The sequence below is a fragment of the Ursus arctos genome, unplaced genomic scaffold, assembly GCF_023065955.2.
Source record: "Ursus arctos isolate Adak ecotype North America unplaced genomic scaffold, UrsArc2.0 scaffold_21, whole genome shotgun sequence".
Lineage (NCBI taxonomy): Eukaryota > Metazoa > Chordata > Mammalia > Carnivora > Ursidae > Ursus > Ursus arctos.
Window position 1 is genome coordinate 31732122 of NW_026622886.1, and position 22668 is coordinate 31754789.

General features: G+C 37.5%; 1 protein-coding gene and 1 long non-coding RNA gene across 2 annotated transcripts in view; one reads left to right on the forward strand and one right to left on the reverse strand.

The window, feature by feature from the left end:
• The window catches only part of SYT1 (synaptotagmin 1), a 525260-nt gene that overhangs the window by 238371 nt on the left and 264221 nt on the right, over positions 1–22668 (reverse strand). The window lies entirely within an intron of this gene.
• LOC130544507 (uncharacterized) overlaps positions 1–22668 on the forward strand; it is a 271380-nt gene that overhangs the window by 71040 nt on the left and 177672 nt on the right. The window contains exon 2 of the long non-coding RNA XR_008960831.1: positions 11294–11369. This is a non-coding gene — a long non-coding RNA (uncharacterized LOC130544507). The remainder of the gene's footprint in view (positions 1–11293; positions 11370–22668) is intronic.

Here is a 22668-nt window from a genome sequence, read left to right on the forward strand (position 1 = left end):
TGGGATCTTAGGACCTGTTTAAATAGAAATAGTAGAAACTTAGAAAGGTATAGGGTTTATGTGGAGACTAAAGAGAGCCCAAGGAGAAGAACAGAGAGGAAACTGTATTTTGAATAGACAGCAGCATATTCCAAGAAACAGCGCTATATTACAAGACATGATGGGATACGCATTCAGTCTCTTTTATATTGTCAGTACGTCACTGATAAATCTCAGATTTCTTCCCACTCAAAATTTCCAATGTATGAATTACTTTGTTTTATTTTGTAGTTTTCATTAGTCCACAAGAAAAGCAATCATAAATACTGTAGTTTCGAAATACCGCTTATCCAGGTTTCTTTAAGATTCTAGTTTGGCGTTGTTTCTGCAGTATCATCTACCATCTACATAATTTAAATTTGAGTTTGGAATCAAGAAGTGGGTGTATAAGAAATTCTTATCTTTATGTTTGTTCTAAAAAACTTTTATTTAATATTTAAACAGTTAGTAATTTAATATCTTCAGAGGCAAACAATGATTTGGTTCTTGTGACAAGTACAATGGTGGAAGTCCAAAATGGCATAATATCTCCGGAGGGGAATTTGACAACATTTGAAAAAAGTATACATTTTTGATATACTTGCCATCCCACTTCTAGGAATTTGTCCTAAAGATACACATTCAAGAATACAAAATGATATATACAAATATAATCATTGTGGCATAATATTGAAAAAAATGCCAAATTACAGATCAGTTGTGTAAATTCTGATATAGCCATAAAATTGGATACTATAAACATACAAAAAGGAAGAATAAAGTGTATATCTATACACTGATATGGAGTGAGTTTCAGGATACATGTTAAGTGAAACACCATAGTTGGGGCGCCTGGGTGGCTCAGTCATTAAGCGTCTGCCTTCGGCTCAGGGCGTGATCCCGGCGTTCTGGGATCGAGCCCCGCAGCAGGTTCCTCCTCTGGGAGCCTGCTTCTTCCTCTCCTACTCCCCCTGCTTGTGTTCCCCCTCTCTCTGGCTGTCTCTCTGTCAAAAAAATAAATAAAATCTTTAAAAAAAAAAAAGTGAAACACCATAGAGGTACATAGCCTAAGGCCATAAAAGAATAGCTAAAAGTACTGAACTTGACATGGTAGTCTTGTTGTTAGCACTGTTAATGGTGCAGTAGTTCTGAAACTCTGTGTGTTGTATGATAGAGCAAAGGGTGAGTAGACTGATGCCATGGTCGAAGTGGAAGATGTGAAATATGCTTGTGAGATGGATGGAGAAGGATGAGGGAGAAGCCTGTAGTGTTGGATTTGACTTAGAAGTAAAGTTCGAGTGTGTGTGTGTGTGTGTGTGTGTGTGTGTGTGTGTGTGTGTTTAATCTAGCCCAGTCCACTAAAAAGAGCCTAGAAGAATGATATTCTAGTAAAAATAAATATATTTTGGTTTCTAAGTACCATTATCCGTAGGAATAAAAAAACAGGACTTCTTGTTTGTTTGTTTCTTTATTTCTTTTAAGAGAGGGGGAGGGGCTAAGGGAGAGGGAGAGAGAGAATCTTAAACAGGCTCCATGCACAGCTGTGGATCCCAATGTGAGGCTCGATCTCACAACCCTGAGAATAGGACCTGAGCCGAAATCAAAAGTCGGATGGTCAACTGACTGAGTCACCCAGGGGCCCCAGGACTTCTTGTTTCTAAGTCTGGGATAAGGAAGGGACAAGGCAGACCTACGTTATTATGTAAGAAAGTAAAGACACGCTCCAAATCTGTTGGGACATGTCAAAAAGACACAAGACTTGGGCTTTCAGGGGCTCCTGCTGGCAAAATTTAGGACAATGTGAGCATGAAAAAGAAAAATGATGGTAATGGGTTATAAAAAGTTTAAATTAAAAAAAAAAAGAAACCCTGGACCCAGAGTGATACTGTTAAATAAAAGGACTAAAATCTCCTTCTTCACAGCAGAGGGCTGTCTCAAAATGTAGAAGTAATAATAAAAGTAGAAAATCACCTTTTTTTCAATAGCCAATAGAATGGTGATTCAGGCAAGAATCCATAGATGCAAAAACTATTGTGTAAAAGGGAAACAGGATATTAATTATAAAGGTAGACGCGTACCTTTACAGTGGAGCTGTCCAGGGCATATTTTGGACAAGTGGAGACATTTACATTGAGACATTACATTTGATAATCTTATTACACCAAGGTTCAATTTGGGGGTACCTGAAAATGATGCTGTGGTATGTAGAAGAGTATTCTTGTTTTTATTTCTAAGATACTTACTGAAGTACCTAGGGGTGAAGTGCCTAGAACTTACTTCCATATGGTTTAGGCAAAAAAAAATAAAAAATAAAAAAAAATATATATGTATATGTATAAAGTGTACAGTTATTATAGACAAAGCAAATGTGGCAAAACATTACCATTTGGTATAAGCAAAGGGTATATGTATGTTCATCACACTATTCCTTTAACTTTTCTTGTAAGTTTACAGTTTTTCCGAATGTAAAGTTCGAAAACTATAAAACTCAACAGCAAGAACAAAACAACCCCAAAATGTATTACATGCAGTTAGTAGAGTGGTAGAGTTTAGAGTTCAGGTAAAAAAAAAAATTATGCTGTATTCCTTTAATACTGATGAATAGTATGAGGTATTTAACTGCATGAGTTAAGATCAAATGTCATAACTCACGAACAATAAAGCATTTCCGTTTGGACCGTCATCACCCGTTTTGCCACATGCTCTGCATAGCGTTAGATCTCCTGCTCCCACACCCTTGAAAACCTGCAGTCAGTCCATCATTTACATCAATAGCACCTTCTCCAAATCCGTTCTGTGTTTTCTGAACTGAATTTAAATCTGAAGACAAATAGTGTGAAAATGATCAAATGATAAGTGGCTCCAATCACTTTCAAATTCAAGTGATTTTGAATACCGTATCGGTTTGACATAGTCAGCTGTGAGGAGGCTCTCCCTGTAGGTGTTGAGAAACAAAACTAGATATTAATGTACATTTTTCTAGGACGGCTGGACAGGTTTGTGCCCGCCAGTAAAGGGATAAACCGAAAGGCCTTCACAGGCTCTCCATGGCCAAACTGTTTAGTACTTCCACATACAAACAGGGATAAAGATGATTAAATTGTCTCCACTCTTGCCTTTGATTCATAGGAAAATAATTCAAGTAGCTACCTCATAAAGCTAATTTGCCATGGAGATTCAAGTAATGAATTTCGATGGCAATGAAGGATTTCACTGCCAAAGGTTTGAATATCCCAAATGTGATGTTACTAAAATTTACTGTTAAATATATTTTAAAGATGTGTGCAATAAATTTAAAAGCTGTGCTTTTATAAAAATTTTGAGAAGGGTTCCTTGTAGTGGCATCTTGATTCATCCTACTTTGTCAGCTCCCAAATTAAAGTCTCCCAGCTAAATTTACCCATGTGACCTTACAGACAAACTGAGACTAAAGGCAAGTCAAGTCGAAGTATGTATTGCATTATGACTATACTGACGAGCGTATGGTGAAGGATAAAACCCAGCACACCAATAACATCACGGCAGAAAATATCCATTACTTTCCTATGATCAACCAGGCCTATGTTGCAGATGTTATTTTCCATTGTGTTTCCATTAGGACTAAAATTGAATACAGTGTAAGGCCCATTATTTCATGGTTCCTTATTGCATTAATTTCGATAGAAGACAGGCTAAATCATGTTTCCCAGAGCATAACACATATAGAGGACAAGCTGGATATAACTCCATTAGTTTAGAAGTGGATAGCAAATCAAATCCCTCCTGTGTGATTTTTGAAAATACTATAACATGCTTTTCATGGAAACTTGATGAAACTTGGCTGAATTTTCACTATAAAATAAAATATATTCTTAAAGACCGATGGGCAGTACCTGTGAAAGTAATCAAACTGACCACTGGATGGCACCGTGACTACATTAGATTGTGTTGGCAAGCCCACGTATTTGTCTCTAAAAACTCACATTGTTAGCCGCAAGCCCCAATAGGGTGATGCCAATTTCTGTTCCTAATTATAAAGATGTTGAAGGACTATAATTTTTCAACATCCCAAAGTGACTTGACAATACCATCCCAAAGGACTGAAAAAGATTAAATTATGCCACCTCCTGCACTGTCAGCAGTTTCCTGGAGCTGGTCTCTCCAACTGTTGTTTTTTAATCTCTGCTGCTGATGCTTTGCACATCCTTTTTCTTACTTAGACTATCCTTCCCCAGATTACTTACACTCTGGTCCATTCGCTTCTCAGTGTATCGTGCCTCTCATGTTACCGACTGCCTGCATTTTATCACACCTTGTAAAAAATCCTCAAATCTTTCTCCTAACTCCGCCTTTTATTAACTGAAACCTGGTTTTCCCCTGATGTCTCCAAGTTCCTTTTTTCATATAAAGCCAGGAGAATAGCTGGGCACATTACTGGTTCCTCAGTACCACTTCCAGACGATTGACCACGAGCACTTACCACTTAGATTTTCTGTATTTAAATTATTTAATTCTCCATCAGTGTACCAAGCAACTTCTAGGATGGGTGTCCATCTTCCTCCACCAGCTTCTACTGAATTCTTACCTCCTTGAATGATTTCAATCCATTGATGATACTCTGCATTCGGCCCTCAAAATTCCTTTATTTTTTAAAAAAAATTTCATTTCTAATTATACTTTGGGTTTCATCTTTGGGCATTGCTCCATTTTCTGTATTACACTTTCCCAAAATTCTTTCTTTCACTGTGGCCTTCTGCTTTCTTCTTTTCCCTGTAAATTTGTTCATTTTCTCATTCTCTACCCTTCTAGTCTGTGACGCAGATACAGGTTTCATTTGTCCAGCAACTGAGCCTGAAACCTACCACATCTATTTTAATGATGTACTATCTCCATAGAATGTCACATCCATTGAAACATATACCACCTGAGCTTGCTAATCTTAAACACTTTGTGATGACTGGCTATTCCTTGCCTCCTAAATATCGACAAAGAGATCTTAAATCATTGAAAAGTCACTTGAATATCACCTGGGTCCTCTTTGATGCTTGGGGATTTTTCTAGCTCTTTCTTTTGGACTTTCTACCAGGCTCTTCATTGGTAACCCTGTTCTTTCATCGAGTCTAATTTATATTCTTCTTTTAAGCCTATCTTAGGTTCTACTTCCTCTCTGAATGATCCCCCACCATCTGGACTCTTTATCCTTTGAGCTCCATGCATGTTGTCTCCTTTAGAACAAGAACACTTACTTTTAACTTTGTGTGTTCCCACCCCCTGAAGGGAGAATTTCCACCGCACTTCCCAAAGGAAAATTAAGGGAGAGACACTTGCATCCGCTTGGCTCCCTTTCTCCATCCTCCCCAGGGGAGGAACACCTGGCCTGATTGATGAATTTGGGAGAAGAAATTGAGCATGTTTGGCCCAGGGCATCTGCGGTTCTTACTGTGCACCTGCTTGCCCACAGAGAGGATGCATGCTGTTGGGTATGCAGTGAACTTACAGAGGGCGTACACACCGCAGTTTCAGGGAGCATTGCAGATTCGAATTGTATGATCAATTCAAAATACCACATTGAGGTGGCACGTTTAAGCCTCATAATGCAATTAATATGCTCCCCAAAGCGATTTTGATCAGTAGTAACTTAATTCCTCAGTCTACCTCTCCTAATGTTTTGGACTTGGGAGGAAAAAGTGAAGGGATGCTATTAATCAGTCCCCTTAAATTCCAAGCACTTGTATGCCTTTTAGGCCACAGCACTTTATTCGTTGGGAATCTCTCTTATTAGATGCAAAACTCCTTTTTTGAGGGCAGGAACTCTAACTAATCTGCATTATATGTAGTAGAATCTTGACATATATTCATTGAACTATGATTCCAATATGAAAAAGGCATCTAGAATCTGAAACTGTATTGTTGACAAATGATCAGAGTTCTTTCAAGGGAAGATACTTCTGCCTTAGGCTTAAGAGAAAATGTCTTACTTGGTAAAAATAATAACTGAAAGAAGTGCAGAATAGATCATGGAAGTTCCAGAATCAAAACTGATTGAAAATGAAGAACTATAATTCATTAGGAAATTAATACATCCTAAATGGTATGGATGATACCTGTAGATCAAATTTAGTTCAGAGCATTATCGATATTATCGTATCAGATTGTCCATGTATAACTAATCCTAGTGTCTAGAAAAAAGTCTAAGAAGAAAGCAAAATAACAAAAACAGCAATAATAGAAAAAAAACCCACAAAAAAGATCTAACCTTTTCCAATTACCAAGCCCTGCTTTTAAATAGACATCAAATTTCACCTCATCACCCAGATATTGTCTTCATAATTTTTCACGATTTTATTGTTATTCTCAACAAATGTTATACTACTTTAAAAGCACTTAAAAATGAAGTCCTAATATACCTTAAGTTAGATTACTCAATGTATACACTTTACATTTGAAAATAATTTAAAATCTGTGAAATTTAAGCATTTAGTTCAAAGCATTTACAGCCATTTTATAAGAAATCATTGTAAAAGTCCAGTGAATTAAAATGTTGCAAAAAATTTTTTTAAATGTCTACATCTCTAGTGAGAAATTACTGAAGCACATTTTTAAATTGTTTGAATTTTTCAGTTTTGACAGGTTTTTTTTGAGATGCCTTAAAAATAACTAATTTCTTTACATTTAGAAATCTTAATTAGCACGTATTGAGTCTTCATAACACTTAATATTATTTAAGTACTGTTTCAACACTCTGTCACTTCATCCTCTCATGAAAAAGGAGAGAGACATTAGATTATCCCCGTTTTACAGATGAGGAGACTGAAGTTAGGAGGGACTAAATAGGCATCCAAGTCACACGGCTGTCAGGAACACGGGCAAGGTCTACAGTCAGTAGGTGCAGCTCCAGGGCCTGTGTTTCTAATCTCTCCGCTAACTTACTCCTCTTCTGGAAAAACATACAATGGTTTTGTCAGATTAACCCTTAATTGAACGAATAATTGAATTCTGGAGGGAATAGATGAAAATAGCGGGAATTACCTTGAAAAACCTAATTTATATGTGTCAACATGACTGAAAGGGGGAGGTCCAATGATCCTTCCTCTTCTATGGTAATTTAGTAACAGCAAGAATCCTCTTCCTTAAATATCGATCTCCTCATGCCACACTCCTTCTCAGTAGCATCTATGGTGAATCCCAACAGTCTCCTTTCAAAGGCGGCTGCTTCACCTCACCACCACCATTAGGTCAAATCTACTTGCAGCTTTACTGGTAAATTTCTGCCGTTTTTGAGCCTTCACTGATTCTATCTTCCAGAAAGGGCTTTAAACTCTGTGTGCCTATATCTGGGAAATCTCTAAGTCATTCTCACAGATTCATGTGATAATAATAAACAGGGAGTTAAATAAGATTGTCTATTTTTTCACCGCATAAATTTCTTATATTCTCTTTAGATTTTAAGACTTTCCCGCCCCCCATACCATTTATACTTTAGACTTCAAGAAGTCAGGGATGTAAATATTTTGCAGGAGTCCTCCAGTGACTGGTAGTATATTGTCCATTCTTTATACAACTTAGTAAGTATTGCTGCATACTCACCTTTCTGTGTGTGAGTTTTTAGAGCCATTTAAAAAAGAATAAGAATTACTTAAAAGAAAGACAGACTGGCATTAATGAGTTAATGGCTGTAGAGTTTGAAGGATGGTATTTTTTAGAAAGACATTTGTGAATGCAGAAAAAGCACGGACTTCCTGCTGTCCCTTGATTCATCCATAATTTCATTGGGACTCTAATTTAAAAGTATCTACATTGTTGAAAATCCATTTAATTTCCCATTCACAAAAGCATTCAACTGGCGATTGCTTCAAACAGAGAAAATTGCTGCTCAAGTATTCAAGATGCCCTGAAAAGAATACTGAAAACTTTAAAGATGAGGAAACTCATGGTCCAAAAGGATATGAAAAAGTTATTGAGAAATGGGACTGTTTATTACTGTTGAGGCCTAGCAATGCTAGAAAATGGTATCTGCTTATTAAGGTAAACCTGCAGATAATTAGCTTCTCATCTTAAGACACGTTCAATAAACAGTTACTGTGACCTGAAAAATCACATCCTGGTTAACCTCAAATAACACAATATATCCAAGCTCAGTATTTAACTCCATCCCCCTTGCCTAAACACACACTCTCTTTCACACCATAAATCAGGTCATAGGACAATGTTTTGTATACAATATTGTGCATACAATTTGTACACGACGTTTGTACACAATCCTTAAGCAAGTATTGATGCTGGGTGACAGATTTAACTACTAAAGCGGCACATAACATGAATACATTTTTGGGTTTTGTTTATTTCTTTTATACCTTGAAAAGACATAAAGTATGACTTACTTATTCTTGAGATGGTGTTCAAGGCGAGGACTTGCCCACCATTTCTCTGCCTCCTTCATAGAGACACTGAGATGGTTATTTGATAAGAACTCATTGAAGAACTCATTTCAAATGCCTTAACTTTCTAAATAGATATTTTAATTAAACAATTGTTTTATTTAGGGAAATAAATAAAATAAAAATAAATTAATAAGAAACTAAAAATACATTCTTAAAAGAAATGCTGTTCTTTTAAGCTCATTATATCTAATGAATACTCTAATTACTATATTGTGATTCATTGTTGACAAAGCACTTTCATTTTGGATCTCATTGTGTTTGAGGTGGTTTACAAAACAGTAGTAGAAACTATACTTGTTTCAGGTATAGAAAAGTGAAACTTGGGGGCACCTGGGTGGCTCCGTTGGTTAAGCATCTGCATTTTGCTCAGGTCATGATATCGAGGTCTTGGGATGGAGCCTCACATCAGGCTCCAGTCTGCTTCTCCTTGTCCCTCTGCTCCTCCCCACCCCCACCCCACGTGTTCTCTCTTTCTCTTTCTCTCTCAAATAAATAAATAATCTTAAAAAAAAAATGTGAAACTCACAGAAATTAAATTTAAGTGATTTGCTTGAGAGAACCCAGATAACAAATCTAAGACTCTCCAATACCGAGTCCAAGTGTCCTTCTACAGCGCAGAGCGGTCTCTAAAAGGCCTTCCCCTAGAATCCAACTAACATTTGTATAGCATCTGGAGTGCTTTCATGTACTTTATCTCATTTGATCCCCACAAGACCCAGGAAGGTAGGCATCTTTAGACCTATTTTGCTGTGCATTGCGTTTCTAAAACCAGAAGGAGAACACGTTGTCACCCAGGGTTTAGGCTCTTTGGAATGCTACTGAAGCATTACTGGGGTACCATAAAAAATAAAAGTAAGTGAAATTTTGGTCTAGAGAGATGACCTAGATGGCTATTCAATACCTATTTTTTTTTTTCTCCCTAAACTATGCTGCTTTAGAAAATCATCTTTGTCTTCTGGGCAGTCTGTGGTGCATGTATCAATATAGAGCTTGTTCTTCCGCATAGAATAGGAAGTGACCACTATAAAAATCAGTTACTGAATTCTAGTTGACTCATTGCATAAATGCTTATGCTCATTGTTGATGTATTCTACTATAATTATTAGGGTAGAATTGAATTTTTAAAAAAATTACCGGTAGAATTTTTTTTTTTTATGGGCTCTGACATCTGGTATATATTTGAAAATTCTAACTTGCTTTCTGAAAAATTATATCAAAATGGTGTTCTGCAAAGGCATGTCTTATGGCTCTTAAGCTCTAGATGACATAAAAAAGGTAAATTTTTTCTATAGGTACTGGTCCATGTTTTGTATAATCAAATCTTGGAACCCCCAGTGGATGAATCTGGCATAATGCCCAATTTTGATTTTTGTCTTTGGTTGGCCATTTCCATCTGAAAAGAAAGGATAATGATTTCTTGTAAACAATTTTTATTTAAGACGTCAGGCAGTCAAAATGAGAAAAGGTAAGGGAGACTTGATTAATTCAGTGGGTGAATTTTTAGTAAGTAATTAGACTTTAGCCTGTAGTGGCTAGAGTAAGTTGCCTGTAATAAAAATGCTTAAAAGAAAATGTGCTTTAGTACTCATTCTATTGTGTATGTTTAATATATATCTTTATAAGCAATGGAGAAGGTTGATCATTCAGTTTCCGTTTAATATGTACTCATTAACCATAGACTAGGCTAGCAAAAGGTTGTTGTGTTACAAGGATTGAAAACAAGCAGATTAATATTCACTTATTTAGGAATGGGAGTCAGGTCTTCAAATAGCAAGTGCTTGATGATAAAAGCTCTTGAGTTATTATAAGGATAAATAATTGTTCCAAATTGCCATCTTCCACTGCAATCAAGATAAATTTCTTAGGCGTCTGCTGAAAGAATAAATTCTCAGTGAAGTACATTTTAATAGAAGAATCTTCACAGCACAACTATCATATAAAATCAATCATATTTTCCTTAAAGAATAGAGCACATTAGAAATTTCAGAGTAAGTTCAGTGAACAAAACCTTTCTAACGCTGTTCTAAATCTGAGTTGGGATGGTGCCCAGCCCACCAAAAAAAAAAAAAAAAAAGTTTTTGTGAAGAAGTCTCTCGAGCTACAAATATGTAATAAATGTGCTATTTAAATACGATGTGAGCTATATAATTAACAGTTTTTTCCAACTGTTCAATTATGATTTTCAACCATAAATGAATAACAAAGTTAAAAATTGTTTCTAAAGTTAATACAGCAAAAAGTCCCCAGAAAAAACTCCTTTAAATTAGCTGAGATATTTGTCTAAGGAAGATTTATTTTTAAATATAAATGGGATATCCTTAAGCAAAATTTTTAGGATGATTAAGAAAAATAAACCACTGTCATTGTTTTTCTCTCATTTCCATGAGGATCCAGATATAAGATCCCTCCTCACTCCTTACCTCTCATCCAAATGTGTGCCCAACTCTTTTACAAAAAACAAGTGAGAGCCAAAAGCTTACTTCTATAGATACTTATCCTTTACTTTGAAATTCTTAATAAGTGAGAGGGTAAACTTCCACGAACATAAATGTAGGTATCTACCGGTGTTCTGTCTGGTCACCATTTGCCTCTGTGTGTTTGCCATTTCTCATGTATTACTTTGCAAAAACTGTTTCTTGATCCACTTAAAATCTAAATTTAAATCGAATCCATGTTCTTTGCAAAGCAAACAGTGCCTGTTACTGCATGCCTCATCTCATGAGAAGCTAATATTTGGACATATTAAAAAATGGCTAAACACTGAATTCCCAAAGACAAAACAAGGGGCTCAACGGGGATTGAAGCCACTGACGAATCCCATTACTAAGGTTTTCTCTTTCTATTGTGTTTCACAGGGCATGCTCCAAAGCAGGTAAACAAACGTGGTTCCTTCCTGTTATTCTCGTCCAGTCTGTGACAGCTATCCCTGAGGTAAGCGCCCGATCTGGGAATATTTATTCATACATCTATTTTAATGGTGTGAGGCATCTTATACTCAACTTACTTTGACGTTTTTGTAAAACAAGTGGAAAAAAGACTGAAGGACGGGTTTTATTTAAATGAATTCATAGTTGGTGGAACAATAGAAGGACACAAGAGAACAAAACAAAGACAATGACAAAAAAGAAAAGGGCACACTAACTTCTTCCTGAATGCTTCCAAATCAAATGGTTCCTCACAGTGCTCTCTTGTTATACCAGTAATTCATCACTGATCCTAAAGTACCAACATTTCTTCTTTATTTACTTAAAAAATATATATGTGATGCGATGGTGTCCCTGTAATAACATCAGGTCTATTCCCTTTTCTGCATACATACATTTTTTTTTTTTTTCTGGTGGAAAAGAAGTTACGAAATTGAGTGCAGTGGGGATTGCGAATGTGGTACTGGTGGGTATACCGTCATCAGCTTTGTCATGGTGGAAAAAAGGCAGAAAATCACACCCTGGGGTTATAGCTCAGCTTTCTCTCTCATTCACTATTTTACCAATAACCTGGTTGAAGAAATGAAGGTGTTTGCTGGACACTATATCACACAACTAACAGATTGTTTAAGGACTTAAAAAATGTTTGAAAAAGTTCTCCCTTGGACGTAACAACGCGGTTAAAAAGTAGAGGCCTTGTAGTAGACTGCCAGCACATTCCCCCTGGAGGGCTTGATACACCCCTGCCGAGTAAGCCTTGGTCTTTCACAGAACTTGGGCTTGTTAGTGATTGTGGGCGTCACCTTCCAATTGGTAATTTATTTGACTAAATCAAAGGAGGAAAGTCCAGGTGACCTGCTAAGGAATGAGAACAATGACCAAGAACAGGGTTTTCAGTGCAGATGGAACTAGCTGGCAAGTGGACCCAGACACTTAGACCATGTAAGGCTATGCAAATTCTTTATGTCTTAGTGACTTGGCTGTTACGGATGTATAATAAGCCCTTTAAGCACTGGTGTTAAGGAATAGGGGGGATGACTTACATGAAATGCACGGCCCAGTGCTTGGCATATATGGCGAACCCTTAGGAAGCATGAGCTATCATTGATACTCTAGCCTGCACAGTTTACTGAAAGGAAACCATGTGGAGTGCAAGGCCCCAGTGAGTCAGATCAATCGCTCTTCACCGATGTGTCGTCTTTCAAGCAGAGGAACAAGAAGAGCGTGTTCTTTAATTTATGATCAAATGTATATTTGCAGTTACCAGCAAGGAATTTTTTTAATCAAGACAAATACAGGAGATAATTTATAAGCTAGAATTCTGGATAATGGCAGAAGCAGCCAAATAGCTGAGCTCATTGAAATCTTCACCGGATGTGTAAGCGGGTGTGCCAATGAGTGTGGTATGTCTCAGTGCAATGGGGTAATTCAGGCAAATATAAGTAAAGTTGTGGTGATTTGTAGGAAATTGTGTATGTGTGTGGGGGGTACTTAGGGAATAATGTAATATTCTAATTATGGATTAATTCTGCTTTGGATCTTTTGAAATGGTGTACATTTTGGTGGACAAGATTTCTCATGAGTATTCACCGTGTCTGAGAATAGCCCCCGGGGGTGAATTGCAGGTTTTTATACTTGGAGCAGAAAAAAGAGATAGATGATTGGAAACTCCACCCAAAATTTAGAATAATGGGCCCAGATAAATAAAATTTACTAAAGAAAATACAAAGTCTTGCATTGAATTTTAAAACAAAATAGTCTCAGCTCTGCAAGTATTAGATGTGTAAAGTTTATCTTGGAAGCTAATACTGAAAAAGTAAGGGTTTTTATGGACTGAAACTCCTTTAGGCACCAATGAAATAATGTAAATGTCCCCCAAAAGCTCGTATAATACTAGATTGCATGAGCATACACTGTTCGGCGCAAAGACAGTAACAGTCCCAGAGTTTGTTTGCATGATTGTTTAGCTCTTGTTGTCGTCATATTTTAAGAGGAACACTGACAGAATGGATTCTGTTCAAAGTAGAGTAAAGTTTTATATCTCTAGCAACATGATTACTGGAAGGACCTGGGAATATTAAACTTGGAGAATATAAGGCAGGGTGATGTCCTCAATGCTAGAAAGTTGTCATGTGGAAGCTTAGCGTAGTCATAAATTGGTACCAATTTGTATTCCTTTTACTCAGAGGCAGGTTTCCTTTAGCCTGTCTAGGTTAAAATAATGAATTATATTACAATGTTAGGTGAAACCTTGCATTTTTAAATTTCCACCTTCCCTTATAAAATCTGAGGATCTGGCAATGTTGGATTTTGAGGGGTTGTCACTTTTTTTTTTTTTTTAAGATTTTATTTTGGCGAGGGGGAGAGAGAGAGCGCTCGTGCGAGCAGTGGCGGGAGGGGCAGAGGGAGAAGCAGACTCCCCCTGAGCCAGGGACTCTGGGATCACGACCTGAGCCCAAGGCAGATGCTTAATGCTTAATGGCCTGAGCCACCCAGGCCCCTGGATTGTCACCTTTTTGAATGGGGCTTTACTCCCCATTTTGCCAGAGTCCTCAGCATTTCTATTATCCTCAGCACTGGATTCAAGCATCTTTTGCTCTCATCTTTATATTATACTATTGTTTTCTTACGGTAAAGAAACATTTCTTTGTTTCCATGTTTCAATCAAAAGTGGGAAAAATGAAAATAGAGGACCACATGTTTTTTCTTTCATAAGATTTACTTATTTATTTGGGGTGGGGGGAGCAGAGGGAGAGAATATCCAAGCGGACTCCCGCTGAGCACAGAGCCATGATCCTGAGACCTGACCTGAGCCAAAACCCAGAGTCGGATGCCCAGGTGACCAAGCCACCCAGGTGCCCCAGAGGATCACATGTTTTAAGAAAATCTTTTTCTTATAGAAGTGAAGATTGCATCTTCATAGTCAAAAGAAGGGTGTCAGTGTCCAAAGCATACAATTCCAGATACTATTAGGGACAGCTCAAGTGTCTTAAACACATCACTTGCAGGTATCGTCTACAAGCACTTGGATTTGTTTCATGGGCTCTGTCAAGAAGAGCTTTGTATGAAATTACGGGATGACGGCTTTGTGTAGGCCGGGAACGTTAGGAAGCACAAGGGCTTCTAAGCAAGAGCCACGCTTTGAAAGACTTTGAATCCCCACTCAGCCACTTACTCATTGTGTGACCCTGGGAAAGTTACTAAACCTCAGATTTTCCTCATTCGTAAAATGAATATTTGATTATGTTTCTTGCAGTTATTTAAAAGTATTACAAAAGCCAGATGTAAAATGTCTCACATACTAAGATTCAATGAATCATAGTTGTTTAAACTTGTATTAAATAGTATTATTTAGGATAAGATAGAACTACTTCTTCCATCTAAATATAACTTATTTTAAGGGACTATGGTTGAATTATTTCTACTCTCCTTTTGCATTTTTCTCTTGGCAATCTTTATATCACAGCAGCAACTTTTCCTGTGAAGAGATGACTCTCAAATTTTTATCTATGAATTTGAGCCATCTCCAGAAATACAGACTAGATACAGGTGGTTTTTTGGGGTTTTTTGGTTTTTTTTAGGCTACGTATGGTTTAAGCTACTCTTAGGTCATTTTCACTTGTGTATCCTGGCAGAACTTTTCAACACAGCACACCTAGAACTGAAATTTTTTCTCAACTGCTGTACTTCTTAGCTTCCCAAATCACTTAATGGAATCAATTTTCTCCCAACCTTAAGGACCATCGATATCAAGACTGAGACATTTTATCTTCAGAGTGTGTCTCGAAACCATCTCCTTTCATTTATTGCTACTGCTTTCTCCTGTTCGAGCGAACATCACCTCCTGGCCAGGCTTGTTGCTGTAGGTGGCTCCATCCACTTCCATGGTTTCACTGACCACATCACTTGGATTCTGCCTAAATTAATATTTTTAGCCTTTTCCTCTTTCCTGAGCAGGGGCTGGGCACTCAGTCCAACCACCCGTCAACATCCTCACTTCTAAGTCCTACTTTATTTTGACCTTAGCATGTCCCCAGCTACACCCATGATGTCACTACCCAACATGCTCTTCTTTTTTGTGCTTTTAGTCTTAAAGATATTACTTTGTCAGCCATCTTAGATATTTAATGGCTATCCTTAAAGCCCTCTCCCTCACCATCTGCATTTAGTAACACGACAAAGCCCAACAATTCTATTTTCTAAATATCTTATATCAGTTATTATTTCTTTCCCTCAGTTGTTACTGCCATTTATTCTCAACATCTCCATTATATATCTACACACCAACATTCAATAAGTATTTGTGCAATTAATTTATGTTCTAATGTACTCAGTGACTGGGACCAGTAATGAAATCTACTTTTGCTCGAGGAGCTATATTTTTAAAATTTGAAGTATAGCTGACACACAATATTATATTAATTTCGGGTATACAACATAGTGGCTTGACAATTCTATACATTACAAAATAGTTGCCATGATAAATGGTTACCAACTGTCACTGTACAAAGTTAGGACAATATTATTCACTATATTCTCTGCTGTAATTTTCACTCCTGGGATTTATTTATTTTATAACTGGAAGTTTGTACTTCTTTTTTGTTTTTGTTTTTATTCTTGATTTCATTTCTTTTTATAATATTTTTTTATTATATTATGTTGGAAGTTTGTACTTCTTAATCCCCTTCACGTATTTGGCCTATTCCACCATCCTCTTCCCCCTTGCAACCACCAGTTTGTTCGCTGTGCTTGAGTCTGTTTCTGTTTGTTTTTTGTCTGAGTTCCACATACAAGTGAAATCACATGGTATTTGTCTTTCTCTGTCTGACTCATTTCACTTAGCATAATGCCCTCTAGGTCCATCTGTGTTGTTGCGAATAACAAGATTTCATTCTTTTTAGGGCTGAGTAACACTCCACTGTGTATATGCATCACGTCTCCTTTATCTGCTCATCTATCCGTGGACACTTAGGCTGCTTCCATATCTTGGCTACTAACTAATGCTGCAATAAACAGAGAGGTGACTGGGACCAGTAATTAAATCTACTGTTGCTTGAGTTATTGTCCCACATTTCATAGATTCTAGGATGCGCTACGAAACATCTGTGAAACTGGAATGCATCTTATGATAGATGGTGTTTAATTGGGAGCATTTTTGTTTCTTAAATTCTTGTACTTCAAAATGAATGGCACCTTGGATTTGATGAAACATGCTAATGGTTTTCTCACTACTTCCCCAGCCTCTGTGACTTCTCTATTTTCTCCGTCTCATCGATCCCTTGTGACTTTTTTGCGAGCAGTCAGAACAAGTCTTAGAAAACAAAATACTGAATATGAAATGTTTGCATAATCCCTAAGCCTATCTAATTTTCTCATTTGACTTTTTCCATTATTTGGTCAGAATCCAACAGCCTGTATCTACTCCAACGTAACGTTTACCTCTTCTTACCTGTCTGGGAAATCGTTGATGTCTATTGTTCACGGGATAAAAATCTAAACTTCCTCAGCATAACAATAAAGACCCTTCCCCGTCTGACCCGAATGTAATTTCCCTGTCTTTCTTCATTTTTCTTACACACTTTAAGTGCCATTTCCACAGACTATCAATGTTTCCTGAACAAACTGTCATGCCTCAGTATGTGCTATCTGTTCTGCCTTGAAAGACTTTTCTATGACTCAGTTGAACCTATCTTTCAGGGTTTTTTTTTTTAAGATTTTATTTATTTATTTGACAGAGATAGAGACAGCCAGCGAGAGAGGGAACACAAGCAGGGGGAGTGGGAGAGGAAGAAGCAGGCTCATAGTGGAAGAGCCCGATGTGGGGCTCGATCCTGGAACGCCGGGATCACGCCCTGAGCCGAAGGCAGACGCTTAACCGCTGTGCCACCCAGGCGCCCCTCAGGGTTTTGTTTTAACATCCATCTCTCAGAAGTCTTTCCTGGATTCTCTGAGTCACTCTCTTTTTTGCGTGTGTTTCATAGCAAGGCGGCTGTGTGGAATCCGGAGTCAGACTGCCTGAGTTTGAGTCCAGCTATAGCATTTACCGGCTCAGTAAGCTAGTAGTCACTTAACCTCTCTGTGCCTCATTTTCTCCTTCAGTAAATTGGGGATAATAATAGCAACAACCTACCAGGTTGTTGAGAGAATTATGTGAGTTAATACATTTAAATCACTGAGGGGAGTTCTAGGTGCATAATAAAGGTGCAGTTTTTAGTATAATGCCTGATAATTGTTTGCCTCATCAATTAAATAGCAAGCCTTTCCCTGATGGGGACAATATCCTGCTTTTCTTTCCCTCTTCAACCCCCAGTCTAGTTCCTGGCACGTATCCACATCCCATAAGCACTTAATAAAGAGTGCCATCTGTTAAACATCAAAAAGAGGCACAAATTTGTCATATTTGGTCAAACGGATAAGTTATTTTTGTCAGATTCTGTGTACAGAGAGAGTTAAAAATGTTGAGGGTTTCATTTAAAGTGGGGGATTTCTTGTCATCTCCTACTTGGAATGGGCAGTATTAAAATAGTGGCGGGATCGAGCTTGTGTCTGAGGTCGCTATTTTGGTTTTCTCACCTCATGTCAGTTTGTCTTTTGCCATTTTTAATTGCTCAGGGAGCGTGACCTGGGTCAGAACTCCAACCAGCTGCATCGATGCAAAGGGTGAATGATAGTTATGCCTATAGAATATTGTGCTTTTAAAGGTCACAGCTAAAATGTTCCCTTGCAATAAACTGCAAGCAGTTCACTTTGTCTTGTAGAACAAGCTCGTCTGACAGTGGGAAGGACAGGGTCCTCAGCGCAGTGGGGCACAGAGATGGCAGAGAAGGAGTGCTGACGGAGCCCCGTGATTGGGCCAGTGATCCCATAGGAGCTCTTCATCTTCCTTTTCTCCCCACCTTTCTGTGACACAGCTCCCTCTTCTTCCTCTCTCCATCAGTCTGTCTTTCTCTCCCACCTGAGCCGGTCCTGGAGGTCTGGACACTTGGCGCCTGTCTTGGTCAGGGGTAAGGTGACCTGGAAGCATTTGCTTGTGTCAAATGGCAGTAACGTTTGCCAAGGAGGACCCTTTTCTGAGTGATACCCCTGACTACATGTAATTGGGACTTAAGTTGTGTTAATTTTTTTTACTGTTTTTGTATTAAGTAAATGAACAAATGAATTAAAGAAACTGAACGGTCTATATTTTTCATGCCGCTTGGGGAAAGCATAGCCTCTGAAGGCAATCTACCTCAAAGCATTACATACATACAATCTTTACCTTGTAAGAGGAATGAAATGGTGTAGGAAATGAGTATTCAGCGATCTTCCCTGGTAAAAATGAGGCCATATGGCCCAGTGCATTGATCATGGGTTTTATAGTCAGATAGACCTATCTGAATTTGCCTCAAATTCTGCTATATCATTTTGTAAGACCCCACTGAATCTTGGATTTATTGTTTGTAAAAGGAGCAAAGGTAGTATCCATCATGCCAAGGTTATTCTTAGTATGAGGTCATGTATGTAACGTGCATGGCACATAGTACTTGATGTAGGTGTATAATGACCAACTGTCAGACTCAAATGAACGTTAATATGTGGTTCCTTTAGAAATATTGGTTAGAGACTGAGTTTATGATTTCGTAATCTCCCCACATATAACAATGGATGATTAGGCAAACAAATCGTGTACCCAAGTTATATAATTGTTATCAAATTCCCATTGAATGGTAGTTAAAAATACTCAAGTTCTACTCCATAAGGTGGAGTCCTCAAAAGGGTTTTTATTCTTTCTGAAATGGAGTCACCAATAAAAGTTTGCCAGAGAAAAGTTTATTCCGTTTCAATGCCCATTTTAAAAGCTAAACTAGATATTTCTGGTTTTTCAAAAGAGTGCATTAATGGAATCATAACTCTGATAGGCTCTTTCCTGATGTATAAAGTGCATTTAAAACACAATTTGTATTATTTAGAGACATCACCCTGTGAATCTAGGACACTACTAAATTATTCATAGATTTTAAACAAAATATATACAGTTGATTTGATGCCTAGATGAAAAGAAAAGAATTTTTAAAGAATATAATGTCAACAGGAAATTCAGCCATATTTGGTTTGTTACTGCCTCAGAGACAATAATTATAGCTGAATATGGATTTTTATATTAAACAGTGGATTTCCTACATTTATGTCTGAATTTTTAGTTAATAAAGAAGAATGGCATCACTTCTGATATTCAGAAATAGAGGCTATATAAACCCTTTTGGCAGCCCATTCTATTCTATTTTTGATAGAATAATACTTGGCATGAAAATGAGCAATCTGGCTTTGTTCCCATCTCTTGCATTTATTTGGTCCTCCACGGCAATGGGCATAGTTCTCCAGTAAGTCCTTTAAGAAGATATCATATATTTAAAGTGGAGCAATCTAATTTTTCATTAACTTGATGTTAGTATACTTAAAATTTTTAATCTGAATTAACTAATTAATTAATTGATTTGCTGGTCAGATCCTGAGCATAGGGCTCAGAGGAGTAGAATGGTGGTGCCACAGCCATACGTTGTTTTATGTGGGAGTAGAGAAGATTTCCTGGCTCTTGTGGAAGTCTCTTTGTAGAAGCACCTCTCAGTGTACAGTGTAACTTCAGTGGCTCAGAAGCAACAATTTTCTCCCTCAGCCTTGGTCATCTTGTTGATTCTAAGGGCCCAAATCCATGTGCTTTTCCTTCTGAACTTGTCTTCACAAATTCCCAGGTGAAGCTATGAAGGCATTTGCCTTTAGCGTCCCTTGTTCAAGGCATTTTAAAGTCTTTCTCCACTGTCACTATGTGGTCACCACTTTGGTATCACATGCTCCAACAGCACTATTTTCTCAGTGCTTCTCTCTACAGAATTTCTCCTGTTTTCTACCGAAGTGTACTATATAAGTACTCATTAGATAAAATATTATGATCTCTCCCCCTCTTACCGTTACTTGAGAGTGCTGTAGAGCGAGGACTCTGGAGTCAGGCTTTGCTTCATAGCCTAGCTCCAAAGTATACTAGCTGTATGACCTGACATTTCACTTCTCCATCTCTCAGATTCCCCGTTTGTTAAAGAGGGAGAAAAATTGTATCTATGCCACAAACTTGTTTTGAGGTTTTACTTGTAAAATTCTTAGCACAATGTAGCAAGCACTCAAGAAGTGTTAACTATTATTTCAAGGTAACACTGAAGTAATCTAGAATAATAGGGGTTTTTGTTTGTTAGTTTGGGGTTTTTTTTTTTTTGATAATTTCTCAAACCTTAGCTCCCTCATGGCTTCTTAATATCCCTCAGAATATTTTAACTCTGACTTAACACCATAGATGTTTAACCATGAGTCAGGTTAGAATTAACACAAGCTCATAAATCTGTCAATCTTCATACTAATAATTAGTAGAAGGTATTTAAAGACCATATAATACAGTGAGGCCATCACCGGATTTGAAATTTAAAGTCAGGTCTTAATTCTCAGATTTGCCAATTAAAATCTGCTTGGCTTTATAAGTTCTTTAATCCTTTTGAACATCATTTTCGCTTACCGTAAAATAGAGACAATATTATTAGCACAGTAATTTATAGGTGGTACATCATTTATGTTCAGTTGATAAACATTCAACTTCATTTCCGGACCTCAGATGTCTAATTAAATACATGGTTAAACCACAGAGAAATAGCACCACCATGATGACTCATTTTAAGCAAAGACCTCTGAACTTTCAAATTCCCTAAGAAACTGTGATGACAGCTGAATGATTTTTCATGCCAGAGAACTCATCTGTGAAGTCCACCCAGTGAAGTAAAAGCTTTTGAAAATAACGTTTCAGTAAAAGAAGGATTACCAATGCTACACAGTTTGAATCAACCTTCTCTATAGCAGGATAATTTATATGCAAAACATACTATCTTTTCCTTATGTTTGTCTTTGCAGTCAAAATTAATGTGTCCCTACTATTCATCAATCGAACTTTTAATCATAGCCATTTTAGAACATACATGCATTAGGGTAGTCTATAAACCATTAAAAGCTGTAGCTCCAATTTTCTCTTTTGATAGTGAAACAGAAAATTTTCCTGCGTGTTCCCTGGATCTTTCCCCCGCCCATAATTTCTGATGAAAGGTAGTCAGAGGGAGAGGTTTATTGTTAAGATTGAATCCAGGAGAATTTGGGCTGATGGGCATCCTGTTAATTGTTGGGATTATTAGGACTGTCTAACTTAAAGTTTCCATTTTCCAGATGACAAAAATCGAGAAACCTGGTAAATGAAGTAAGTTGGCTAATTCTCAGACCCTGGGCTGGAACCCAGCGCTACCTCCCCCAAATTCTCCCCACGTCCCCAGGTCAGGCTTCCTGCGAGTTTGCTGCCCTTTGATGCATGCTTTGTGTTGAGCCACGGATCCAGACTTGGGAAATAGGTGGTGGTGGTTCATTGTCCAAAAGTGGTTTGCCTTGCAAGTCTTGAAGTCTCCTATATACGAATGAGGAGAGTCATAAGGCCGAGTGAACCTAAGTGCTAATTCAATCATTAAGAACAAAACAAACTAGATCTTCCTTTTATAATTAACAATCCCATGATACGGAACCACCAAAATGCTTCTTTCTCCCTTACAAGGAAACATTTTGCAGGCTCCCCTGTTCTATCTATTGGAGCTTCCTTAGTATTTCTAAAATCCTGAGTTTTTCCTTTGGATTTAAGTGAAGTGCAAACTGGAAATCAGATACCCTTTGGAACTTTGTATTTATAAAATGTGATCTTTTACTTAAAAAAAATATTTTAATATTTTTTTTTTCCCCTTTAAAAGGTTTAAAAAATAGGATACGCTAAGTACCTATCAGGGAGGGTAGAGTTGGGTAAAGGCATTTTATAATCACTGGAAAAAATGAAAAGCAAAATCAAAAATACATCCTGTAACACAATTTGGGATATCTGTTTCATGCTGGAAATTAAATTGGTTTAACAGCCGATTTCAGGCAAAATGGTTCCTGAGAAAATATGGCCTAAGATCTTGTATTCAAAAGGCAGGTGATGTCCTATCATCCAGAAGCTTAAATAAGCTGTTCATGAAATTATTCCTGTATTGGTGAAAAGCAAAACAATGGAGTAAAACATCCCCAAGAATGTGGGTATTGAGGTATGTCTCCTTGTAAGGACTCAGTCATGAGAGTTCACCAGTGAAATTAAGTGTCTAAATACTTAGTAACTAGGGTGCTTGAAGCCACAAACATTTCCAGTTCCTGAAAACTAAATAGCAGTAGAAATTCAGAGAAAATGATGGATTTAAAAGCTTGTGCACGTGGCTGCCAGGCTC